The sequence below is a fragment of the Callithrix jacchus genome, chromosome 15 (genome assembly GCF_049354715.1).
Source record: "Callithrix jacchus isolate 240 chromosome 15, calJac240_pri, whole genome shotgun sequence".
NCBI classification, from domain to species: Eukaryota; Metazoa; Chordata; class Mammalia; order Primates; family Cebidae; genus Callithrix; species Callithrix jacchus.
Window position 1 is genome coordinate 27,449,901 of NC_133516.1, and position 12,541 is coordinate 27,462,441.

General features: G+C 45.2%; 1 long non-coding RNA gene across 2 annotated transcripts; it reads left to right on the forward strand.

The window, feature by feature from the left end:
• Positions 1-4,722: 4,722 nt before the first annotated feature.
• LOC144579517 (uncharacterized) lies at positions 4,723-11,695 on the forward strand. Of its 2 annotated transcripts, none has more exons than XR_013527263.1 (3): positions 4,723-6,779; positions 7,584-7,679; positions 9,251-11,695. It is a non-coding gene; the product is annotated as an uncharacterized LOC144579517 (long non-coding RNA). The 2 variants fall into 2 exon arrangements; XR_013527264.1 differs by having other exon boundaries at positions 5,082-6,779; positions 7,584-7,722.
• Positions 11,696-12,541: the final 846 nt, after the last annotated feature.

Below are 12,541 nucleotides of genomic sequence, written 5' to 3' on the forward strand. Positions count from 1 at the left end.
AAGAGTAGAGCCAGAAATTCTGTCCTCATCCTCAAATGAGACCAACAGATATGTATTAAGTGGAGCACAGTGATGCAAAACTGATGGTGAAATCATGTACAGTACTCTGGAAGAGCAGGAGAAAGGCTTCAATTCCTAACACACACGAAGTTACGGACTCAAACACAGCCATTAATTCCTCCAGGCTTATGAAGAGGTGTCTTTGGACAAAGCTAATTCTTCATCTGCTCTGGATCCCCTCCCTTAGGTAGTGGTCCTTCTCCCACATCTGTCACCTCTCCACTTGCTCTTCCAGTGTAGGCAATGCAACCTTTCTGGGGTTGCAGCCCCTTTGGGAATCCAGTGGAGATTGTGGATCCTCTTCCCCCAAGAAATGTATGTTGCACATTAAATCGTGGTCGCTTAGAGGTCATGCAGGCTCCTTGAAGCCAATACGTAAATCTAGGGCCTTAAGCCTAATCTGGGGATGCATTACATAATTACCAGTGACTTTTTTTTTTAAGGAGGTTAGGATATAATCTCTTAAGAGTATTGTCCAGACACATAACCTTTAAAATTTGTTTTTCTCTTGGATTCCTTCCCTCATCAAATGAGGGCACCCACTACATTATCCCCACTACCTGGGGCACCCAGATTGAATGCCCAGAAGGCATTTCTGCCTTCCTGAGCATCACTCATTGATTAGAAAAGTATTTTGTGTTTACTTTGTGGTGAACATCATGCTAGATTCTAGAGTGCCAAAGCAAATGTGGTCTGCTGGCCCTGTTATGTCTGTTGTGGGGAAAATATCAGGATGCCTAACATGGTTTACTGAACTCTTAATCTCTTTCTAGGCTCATCTCTTCACTTTCAGGCACCTTTTACTGTGGCCTAGAGGCAAGTGCTTGGTCTCCTCTGTGCCTTTGCTCACACTTTTCTTACTTCCTGTAATACCTCATCACTACTTCCCACTCAATCCCCTTCTACTTTTGCAAGCTTAAGTTTCTTGTAATATTTGGTTCAAGTTCCATCTCCGGGAAACCCCTGACTACCTTATGGCCAAAGGCGTATTCAGAAGTATATTAATTAATACATGTATACAAGTGTACACGCTGTGTATCCAGAGGTTTACTTTTTTGCTTTAAAGTGAAAAATTTGGATTAAAAATTGTGTATATAATACAGTTCTCATATACTATTGCAGTGATATATACTATTAAGAAGTAGATAGATAAATTACCTCAAGGAAATTAGAAAATATAAGTGGTTAAATGACTTACAGCCATGCAGATGGCTAATTACAGGCTTAGATTCAAACCACTATACTCTGGATAATAGGATTATGGGTTATTAAAAGGGTTTCTTTTTTAGTAATTACTGTATTTCTATAAAGAGCAAGAGTTTTGTTAAAGAATAAATTATATTTACATACCTAATTTATTAACTATAAACCATATCTCAATTCCCCATTTTGCAGTATGTTGGAGGAACCCTTCCCTTTCTTTCTCCTTTCCTTTTCCACATCATTGTCTCTTTCATTCTCAAGTCTGATAATTCTTAAATTCTATTCTGTAACCAGTTAGGATTTTATGCTTTGTTTATTGATTTATTTCAACAGTTGTAAGTAAACAGCATCAACAGTATTATGACCATGTGAATATTGTTGACTGCAGATCTTAGCTTACAGTGTTTATATTTCCTTTTGGGATCAGCTTTTTTTAACTGAAGTTTCTAGTTGCCTTTTTTTTCACCTTGTACTGGTTGCTTTCAGCACACTCTCAGTCATTTTCAAATTTTCCATCCAATTAAGTACTCTGTTGAGTTCCCTTCTTTTCTCTCTGTGTAGTCCGCTTTTGGCCTCCTGCTCCAGTCTTTGATGCCCTTTCTGCCTGTTCTGTTGTTACGAAGTTTCTAGTTGCCTTTCTTTTCACCTTGTACTGGTTGCTTTCAGCACACTCTCAGTCATTTTCAAATTTTCCATCCAATTAAGTACTCTGTTGAGTTCCCTTCTTTTCTCTCTGTATAGTCCTCTTTTGGCCTCCTGCTCCAGTCTTTGATGCCCTTTCTGCCTGTTCTGTTGTTACACTGGACTCACTGTTTTCTGGATTTTGTGTCTCCCTCTTTCTTTGTTTACTTCATCATTCTGCTATAGCGCATGTCAAGTCTCCTGTCAGGAAAGAGTATATGGAAGGCAAAGTTGTTGAGTGTTTGTACATCTCTCTCTGATCTCACACTTGATTGGTAGTTTGACTGGCTCTGGAATTCTAGGTTGAAAAATTTCCCTAGAAGTTTGTAGCCATTGCTTCACCAGCTTAAAGCATCTACTGCTGCTAATGAGAGGCCTGATTCCAATCTGATTATTATTTATTTGACAATCAATAAATAGTATGTACATTACAATGATCTGTTTTCCCACTCCTCTGCCTGGAAGCTTTTAAAGTCTGTTCTTTATCTTTTATGTATTCAATTTCCTAATCCTCAGTGGAATTTTTCGATCTAGAGACTCAGGTACTCCTACTCTTGGAAATTTTCTCATTATTTATATGACTATTCCCCATTTCCATGTGTTTTTTTCCCCTCTGTTTTTGCTCTTTATGGAGTTCCTGCTAATCAAATGTTGGACCTTGTAGATAGATCCTTAGCTGCATTCTTTATTTCCATTTCTTTATCTTCTGCCACTATGGGAAGAGTACCTTGATTATTTTCTAATGAATAATTAAAGTGTCTTCTGTTACATTAATAAGATTATTTTCTCAGAAATTATAGAAAATAATCATAATAATATTAACAGTAACTGGTTTAATTTCTAAGAGCCTTTTCTTAAAAGTGTCTTCTGTTACATGAATTATCTTATTCCCTTCATGCCCCTGCCACTGGGTCCTTTTTTCCCTCTGTTTACCTTGTTTACTCTCATTAGAGACTTTCCTCAAAAGTGTTGTGATTCTTACTGACACACACCTATATACATGTGTGTGCTCATGAATGTGTCTGAATTAAAAGTCTAATTGAGACCTCTGTGTGTAGGAGTGAGATTTGCTCACTTTTTCCCTGGAGACCCCTAAAGGCCAGAATACAGAATGTTTTGCCTTGGGCTCTTACATTTAATTAGCAAAAATCCTCTGACATTTTTGTCTGGGGTTTAAATGCTATTAAATGGTTTTCTGGAAATGGGAGGGAAAGCAGTCAAGTGTTATTACAGACTTCCAGTTAATGCGCTATTTTTAGCTCCACTTCTGCCTCCTACCCTTCATTGTACCTGGGGTTTCAAAATTCCAAGTCTCTGGGGTTGGGCAGGGTGGGTCAGCGACTTCTTCCATTGGATGGCCCTCAGCAAGAGTTCAAACTGTTACTCCCTCCTCCCAGCTTTCTCAGTTACCACATCATTCATTTTCCATCTTCTGGAAATTTATTCCTTTTATCTCATTGTTACACATTTTAACCATTTTTATCTGTTGTTATTTTAGGGGAAGGTTAAACCATTTTTAAAAGAATGTTAAACCATTTTTAAAAGAATGTTGTTATCCTTTGATACAGCAGTACCACTTTTAGAAAGCTATCTTAAGAATGAGTATTTGTACAATGATTTATAAACATGTCAGTATTACTCGTTCACAAAAAATAAGTGACTAACCTAAGTAACAATAGGGGAATGATTAAATTATAATACTGTGGAATATTGTGCAACCACTAAAGGTCATAATTAAAGGAATAGTGGTATGATAAAATGCACTTAGTAATATTAAATAAATAATGCAAAGCACAAAATAAACACTGTACAGAGAGCACATTTTTCTAAGATGTACATGCATAGAAAAGTCTGGAAAGAAATTGGGGGTTAACTGCGGTTGAATTTTCTGCATTGTCTACATTTTCTATGATGAGACTGAATTACTTTTATGATCTGGAGGAGAAAGAAAGATCATGGCTTGTTCAAAGTGATGAGACTTTCTTGTGAAGGGCGGAATGGGTAGTAGGGAATAACAGAATAAGGATCTGGAGAAAAAAGTCCTTATTTTTATCCATTGTTAGCATTTTATGGTTAACAAGACCAAATAGCAGATGAAGGAGTTCAGCAGAGGAATATATATTTGTGACATTGTACTGGCTGGAGTGTGGAGGCTGAGCTGGTGAGGGGAGAAAGGCATCCTGAAGACCATATTGGCAGCTTTTTTTTTAAGAGCCTAAGAGAGACTGTGGGATTCTAACCCAGCCACTAGAAGGGGGCCAGAGGAGAAGGAATAAATGTAATGTTTTGAAGATAAAATGAGCAAACTTTAAAGGACACAGAAGATCAAGCAGCAAATTCCCAAGCCAGAAGGCTGGGCTTCTGTATCCTGCCTGGTGAGACCTATGATGAGATAAATGGGGCCAGGCCCAGGTCTGAGAGGTACTGCTTTTCTTGAAGTCTCTGGAGTAACCCTGTCTTCACAGTGGCTAATGCCTCGCTGATGTTGGGAAGGGCAGGAGACAAGGGAGGAGACAACCCAAGTCCTAGCAGGCCACTTGGCTATCCCAGGATACCTTGACACTGACTAGGTTCCCCATTTGTGCCATGTGTGGTTTTCCAGGATGCCTGTGATCTCTGGTGTTTTCCCTCCAAGACTAGGGTTCCCACAAGGCAAGTCCCCCTACTGAACTAATAGCAAGGTTGTAATCATCACTACTGTTAGTTGAGGGGTTCCTGTGTGCCAGGCACCATACTAAATGCCAACGTGTTTTAACATCATTAATCCTCACCTGAGGAGGGAAGTTCTCCTATCCCCATTTGCAAAGTCAGTAGTCCCAGTCAGGATTAGAACACCTCTGATGTACAAGTCTGTGCCACTTTCTCCCACGTACCTTCTCCGTGCACCCCCAGGAGCTCCTCTCCATGTGTAAAAGTTGTTTGTTAAATTGAAAGAGCAGTGCTTGCCTGTAGTAAAAAGGTCAGTGGTACAAAAGCATACAAAGAGTAAGACTCCCTCCCAGTCCACACAACCAGTCTTCTTCCCCAGTGGTAGCTACTGTTAAATTTCTTGAGGATCTTTCCTCAAGATAGTCCCGGCATTTACAATCTTAAATATCCCACTTAAAAACACACACACACACACAAAATGAGAGCTTATGATACACAGTCTGCACCTTGCTTTTTTCAGTGTCTTGGAGGTGGCTTTATATTAGCCTGTAAGATCTACCTCATTCCTTTTTCACTGCTTTGTGATATTCCATTGTGTGAATGCACCATAATTCATACAGTACCCCTGTTGGTGGGCCTCTAGGTTCTTTTCTGCCTTTTGCTATTACAAATAATACTGTGCCAAATATCCCTGCACACTGTCCTTGGATAAACTGATGAAATTAAATGGTAGGTGCATTTCATATTTTGATAGAAATTGGAAATGTAGTTACCAATGTGTGTATGAAAATGCCCATTCCCCTGAAGCCTCTGTGAAACTCTTGTGTTGTTTCTGATCTCATAATGAAAAATGCTCTCATATTTTAATTTACATTTAATTATGAGCGAAACTGGGTATCACATCTCATATTTAAAAGCCCATGTGTATTTCTTTTCTGTGACTTGCTTACTTGTGTTCTGTAGCAGTTTTTCTGTTGATCCTTTTAATAATCCATTTGTACAAACTATAAAGAAATTATCCTTATCTGCCATATGTGTTGCAAATATTTTCCCAGGTTTATTGTTTGTTTTACTTAATTTTGCTGTTTGGATACTTAAAATTTAATATCAAATCAAGGACTTCCCTCTTCAAGATGATAATAATTTCTAGTCTCCCATAATTTCTAGTCCTTTGAGATCGGTCCCTTTGAAATTATTTGTGGATAAGGACTGAGTCAGTTCTTGGCCCCACCTCCTGCTCCTTTTTCTCTGGCATCCAGCTGGAGGAACCAAGCTGGAAAAACACATAGATGAAGACATCTCCCAGCTTCCTAGAGCAGTCGGGCAGGAAGCTTCAATCAGGGCTGTCTGCCCTCACCTGACTCAAAAGTAGGGGGTCCGGGGAGCCCAGAGGAGAGCTGAGGGAGGAGTGTGCAGTCCGAGAAAGAACAGAAGGGACTGTATCCTCGGATGGGGTGGGGTGGGGTTGGGGCTGGTTGGGGGCTGCAGCCTGGAGGCTAGGGATAGGCCCTAATCTGGAGCCAGGTTTGTTGCGGGGAGGGGCTAGAGCTTGAGATGTGTGAGGCGAAGGAGGAGGCTGCAGCTACAGGGGTGGGGAAGGGGAAGAATCGGGAATGGTCAAGGAGAAGAGCAGCCAGGTGCAGGTGGGCAGCCAGGGTGGGAGTCAGGGTCACATGTGGTGGCCTGGAGGAGGAGCCCAGGTCAGGGAAGCCCCAAGGAGGAAAAGGGCAGCTTCCTCTGGGACCCTCGTGCTGCCCACTGCTTTCTCTGGCCTTAAGTGGGCGGGGCAGAAACCAGACCATACTCCTGAGGGCAGGTGGAGAAGAGGGCATTCTAGGCTGGCCCTGTTCCTCACCTCCCAACCCAGGACAGATACCTAAGGTCTCCGACATGAATCCTCTCTTGCCATTGTGAGGCTGGGGTGAAATGAGGGATAGGAAATGGCTTTATAACTATTAAAAGGCTGCCTGGTTGCACAGGTCTGCTATGACCTTCTGGAGGACAGGGTAGGCATGGACAAAAGAAAACCAAGCCTTACCTGATTGGAAAACATTTTTACTTTCTCAGGGCAACCTGGGGCATGCTTGCACCTGACTGCCTTACACATGAGCCTCAGCTGTGCTTCCAGAGCCTCGTTCTGTGGTGGATACTTAACAAATAATAAGCAGAGGCCTTATCTGAAGGAGGTGAGATGTGAAGTCACAACTCAGGTCCCAAGGGGGAGAATCTGTTTAGAATAGAGTCTAAGGGGGCCACTGTGCTGAGGAAGGAGCCACATAGTTCTGTGACCCCTGGGGCCAGAAGAAGCTATGGGGAGTTGTCTCTGGAAGTGTCTCTGCAAGGACCCAGACCACTCCTGATACCCCCACACAAGCCCTTCGAGGAAGGAGCAGGATGGATAATCTCTGGTCCCAGATAGCTGTGGAGGCCAGAGTGGCTTCCAGACGGTGGGATGGGCTGGAGCACCTTTCCTTCCTTCCGCCCTGGTGGGAAAAGCTAGGACTTTGAAACAATAGGTGGTCATGAACTGTATTCACAGGGGCCTGGTCCCAAGATGCCCCTGATCCTCCTGGGATGGGCCAGGTCTGTGGCGGACAGTATTTACTGTCCCTTTAGGTGACACTTGAGCCCAAAGAACCCAAGGGTTTTCTCTCTTCCATCACTTGGGTTCAAATGAGAGTGAAGTGCACACAGATGAAGATGAGTCCTGTGAGCCTAAAGAAGGAGCAGCCCCAGGCTGGTGGCTCTGGCCTTGGGAACACCCCCACCAGGGCTAAGGGCTAGCATTTCCCATCTTAGCTTGGTGGGCCACAACCAAAGATGAGAGGTGGAGTGTGTCTGGCCCTGGAGGAGTGTGGTGAAAGGACCAGGGGTTGCCAGGGCAGGGCTGCAACTCATTTTTTCATAAGCCTTTCTTTGTTCCGAGATGAGGCATGGCCTTAGGTGTGAGAGATGTACCAGGCTAATTTCACTCTCTCTTATTCACTCAGTGTCCAGCTGCCCAGCTGCTACCGAGTGCCGAGCACCAGGACCTGCTCTGCTTCTGACTGGTTGGGTCACCTCAGAGAAGTCGATGTCCTCACCTGGTAAATAAAGCAGCATTTCCTGCCCTGCCAGCTTCACTGAGTGGTATGCATCAAAGAAGACTGGGACAGGACAGGGCTGTAAACGGTTCAGTCATTTGACACTGCTGTGGTTATTAACCAGGCTGAGCTCATTGTCCAAGAGGAGAACTGATGCCGTTTGGGAGGGATGCTTCTGTGGACTGCGTGGGGCCGGGGCCCCCTCCTGGAGATGACTCCTCAGTCGTTTTTGCCTTTAAACACCAGGCCCACCCAGAAAGTTTACCTTTACTTATTATGGATTCTTTCCACTGCCCACCAGCGAAAGGAGTGGGAGTAGGGCCAGCACTGTGACCTCCTTTAGCTTCCCCTCCAAAGGCCACCAGTGGACTTTCCCTCCAGTGTTTGTTTTCCAGGTCTCAGTAGTAGCCTGGCAAAAAGAGCATGAGGTCTGAGAGAAAGCCACCCTGAGAGTAGGGTGGGAGCTTACTCTGACCTCAGCCCTCTAAGGCTACCTGCTGCCTGGGACCCATCTGTTTCCTGCCCCAAGGGCCACTGCTGGAGAAATGCTTCTGGGGCTGACTTGAAAGGCCTCAGCCAGCCTAGGTAAGGCCACTTTCCACTGGGCCTTCACCTCCAGGCCTCAGAAATACAGGTCTCTGATACTCTCAGCACAGTGTGCCTCTCAGAACCCAGTCTTCAGGGCCTGGCCATTCCCAAGGCTGCCAAACAAGGTTTGTATGTCTTGGGAAAGGCCATTTCCCTCCCAGCCAATTAGCAGACATCTCTTTGTAAATTACTCCAATATGTGGTGTAACACTTGGGTCCTTGCTGTGATCCTCACTCTTGCCACAATATAAAAAGGGATTTTATTTGGTGAGTTTTGGAAGGCCAGTCCTCCTCCCACGTCTCCCTTGGGGTCTGGCCTCTTCACAGAAACCATGCATTTGACCCTGGCCCTCTGTGCTGCAGGTGTTTCAGGAGCAAACCCATGGCGCCAGCACTGTCCTTGGGTAGTTAATGCTGCCTAATTCTTGGATGCATAACCCCACCTGCCTTGCATATAATAAGTGCTCAATGAATGTAATATTTAATAAATGAAACTATTCCATCTCTAATTACCAGTTGAAATCTTTCAGTAACAAAGGGTGCCACATTCACCAATATCAGCCTTTCAGTAATAAAGGGGATATGTTGTTCTCCCATCTGATCTCTCAGTTGGTTCAAATATTGAATATGAAATTATAATAATAGCTAACACCTAAACACATCATGTACATTGACTTACTTAATTCTTACAACATTACTACGACATAGATATTAGTATTAACTCATTTTATAACCCATTTTATAGTAGGAAACTGAGGCATAGAAAGGTCACATACTGTTCATGGCAAAGGCAGGATATGGTCTCAGACAGTCTGGCCCCAGAGACCACACCCTTGGTCTCAATGCTACATTGCCTCTTAAGAAAAGGGTGTTACATATTGAATTCCCTTAAATCCCCCTACACTCTCATGTTTCCTATCTAGAATATAAAGCTGATAATGTTTTTATTTCCTTATGTTATACTTGTTTTTCTATGTCTTATTTAGATATCAAGACCAAAGTTGAAAAGGAAGATTTGATTCTGGAAAAAACAAATATGAAAGGAGAATTCTCTGCAAGAGAAGACCGGATGCATGAAAAGCAGGGAGTAGGAGAACAGGGCATTCAGAACAGCCTGCAAACAAGCAAGTGAGGAGAGACAAGCCAGACACCAGGCAGGCCCCAGCAAAAGAAAAGTGTCTTCCAGGGGAGAGAGGCTGGAACTGCCAGGAACTCAGAAAGGATGTCCGCCACAACTCCAGCCTGGCTGCCCCAGCAGGAATCTCTAAGCCGGTACTGTGTGTGGGAAGGCCTTCAGCCAGAGCTCCACTTTCATCACGCATCAGAGAATCCATACCTGGGAGAAGCCGTGTGGGTGTGGCTAGTGTGTCAAGGCCTTCATGTGGAGCTCCTATCTGAGCTGGCACCAGAGGGTATACATGGGGGAGAAGCCCTTTGTCTTTGGCATGTGAGGCAAGGCCTTCAGTCAGGGACTGTGTGCCTTGTGCACACAGGGGAGAAGTCACACATGTGCCTGGAGGGTGGCAAGACCTTCAGCCACAGCTCGTGCTTCCTGGGTCACTGGTAGAGCAACACAGACAGAAGCCCTGTTGCTGCACCCAGTATGGAAAGGCCTTTGGCTAGGGCTCCCACCTTCTCAGGGCGAAGAAATCAACTCAGGGTTTTGCAGCTTCTCAAAGGGGACCCAACCAGTCAAAAGCAGAGCATGTCCTGAAAGGTCCCTCATGGTTACCTAGCACCTGGTACCTGGGAGCACACCTGGAAGAAATACCAGCCGACTTCCCTGGTCAGAGCCCAGTGCTGATGGGTTAGGGCTTCAGGTCCAACACCAAATCCACGTAAGAGCAGGCTGAGTCCTTGTCATCAACCTGGCTCTCAGGCTAAGGCAGGCTCCTGTAAGGGCCTCCTAGTGTCTTTGGAGAGACTAAGATACATACACATGTAAACACACGCCATTGAGTAAAGGGCACTAGGTGACAAGCTTAGATAAAGTGCTAAAGTGTGTGCAGAGATAGCAAGATCAGTGGAGAGGGGAAATGGGTGAAGCTTTAGTAGGCCAGCTCTGGGAGAATGGGTTGGCAGTAGGTAGATAAGGGACAGCCCAGGGAGGGGACCAAGCAAACAAGGAGTAACTCCAGTTGGGCCCCAGTGAGAGAGAGACTGGCTGTGCAGTCACTCGGAGTGGCAGGCTTGACATGCACATGGGGAGATGAGAGGTTTCAGGACAAAAGCCCCAGTGTGTGGGTGGTACCAACCAAGGCCAAGTCCTGCCCACAGTACTGGGCTTCCTGTACCAGGGTAACCCTGGGTGAGCCTGAACATCATTCTCCACACCTGTGCAGGACAGGCGTTGGACATGAGGGGCTTTGAGCTCTCTTCTCTCTGCCACCTGTGATTCCAGAGCTTTGAAGCCATTGACAGAATGTGTACTAACCGAAGGAGGTGGGAGGTGTTGGGAGAATGAAACTGATGGGAACTCAAGGTAGATGGGCAAAGAGGAGGAAAAGGAGACGGGGAGACTGTGTGGGAGGCAGGTGAGGAAATCTAGCTGGTTCTTCTCAGTTAGACTTTGGTACCTACAGCCGGTTACCTTGCTCAGCTGAAGCAGGTCAAAGACACTCTTTAGTCATTGTCCATTCATTCAGCAATTTACTGAGCACCTTTTATGGAAAAGGCTGCTAGGTAATCTATGGGGCCCACAGGGAATAAGACCTCGTCTTTCTCTGTCTTTTTTTTTTTTTTTTTTTTTTTTGAGACAGAGTCGCTCAGCCACCCAGGCTGGAGTGCAGTGGCATGATCTCAGATCACTGCGATTCTCCCGTCTCAGCCTCTGAGTAGCTGGGATTACAGGCACCCGCCATCATGCCCGGCTAATTTTTGTATTTTAATAACGATGGGTTTTTACCATGTTGGCCAAACTGGTTTTGAACTCCTGACCTCAGATGATCCACCTGCCTCGTCCTCCCAAAGTGCCAGGATTATAGGCATGAGCTACCATACCCAGCCGGTCCTTCTCTTAAGAACACAATCCATCAGGGGAAGTAAGACCATCACAAGGCAGAACATGCTGAGTGCCAGGAAAGCCGAAGATAATTGAGGGGAAGTTCAGATGAGACTGGATGCATCTTTGATTTGGGGTGGATCATGAAAAAAGTGGCATTCAAGCCAACCCTTTGGGGTGAGGATTCCCAAAACCTGATGGGAAGGATTGTATCCAGAAGGACTTGTCTGGAAAGCATGGAGCATGTTGGGAACAGTGTACTGTCTTGGCTTGATAGAAGGATGGCATGCCACTGACACTCTGGGTGCTTGCTAATGTTCGCGCTGTGTGAGATGGAAGGTCCAGCGTCTGAAACCCTTCCTAGCACCTGCTCCTTTTGCAGTGTGGACGATTTGTTAATAAAGAACAGGTTTGTGCTTCCTCCATCACTAAGCAGTGCTTAGCTTAAAATGTCGTGCAGCGTGATCTAGTCAAGAAGATATACAGTGCAGCTCTCCAGATCCCCAAGTTGCTAGAAGTTATCAATCTGCTGGGACCTGGCAGGAAGGAGAGTTTAATGAAAGGGTGATTTACAGAGGTTTGGGGAGGGAAAGGGGAGACACCAGATACCAGCAAGAACTAGAGCCTCTGCCACTCCTAGCTTGAAGGGGCATGGGAGGAAATGGCGTAGCTGGAGCCATGCAGCTGTGGTTACAGAGGGACCCAGCCACTGCCAGAACGATGGCAGCAGACAGAAGTACCCCATCCCCTTCTCATGCCTCCCTCTGATACCAGGGCATCCCACTAGGAAGCTAGCAGTAAGGGACCCAGGGTGATGCCGCCCACAGGGATCTCTGTCCCGGGGCAAAGAGGGAGATGATGGATCCGGGGTGCAGACAAGAATAACCAGTACATAGGCTGAGAAGTGGAGAGTCAAAGAGTAACTTTGTGGGGCAGAGATCAGCCTCTACCCAGAGCTGGCTGGCCTCTGGTTAAGACAGGGATTTTTCTCTTCTAGTTTCTACCTCTGCCACTTCCCTGAATGACGCAGCTCCTCTAAAATGAGTAGGAGGAGGCTTGTATCTATCAGAGTAAACTCTTGGCCCTTCCTGCCTTCCAGCAGACACTAATTTCACCCAGTCCCTGAGCTTCCCTCAACACACACACCTAGAGAAACCTGGTAGTTTCAGTTTCTCTGGCTGTACAGGTTATCCCCTGCTGCCCTGCCCTAGACACAAGGTACTGTTGGGCCATGTCTCAGAGCAGAAAAGCAAATTAATAATTGTTTTATTTTATG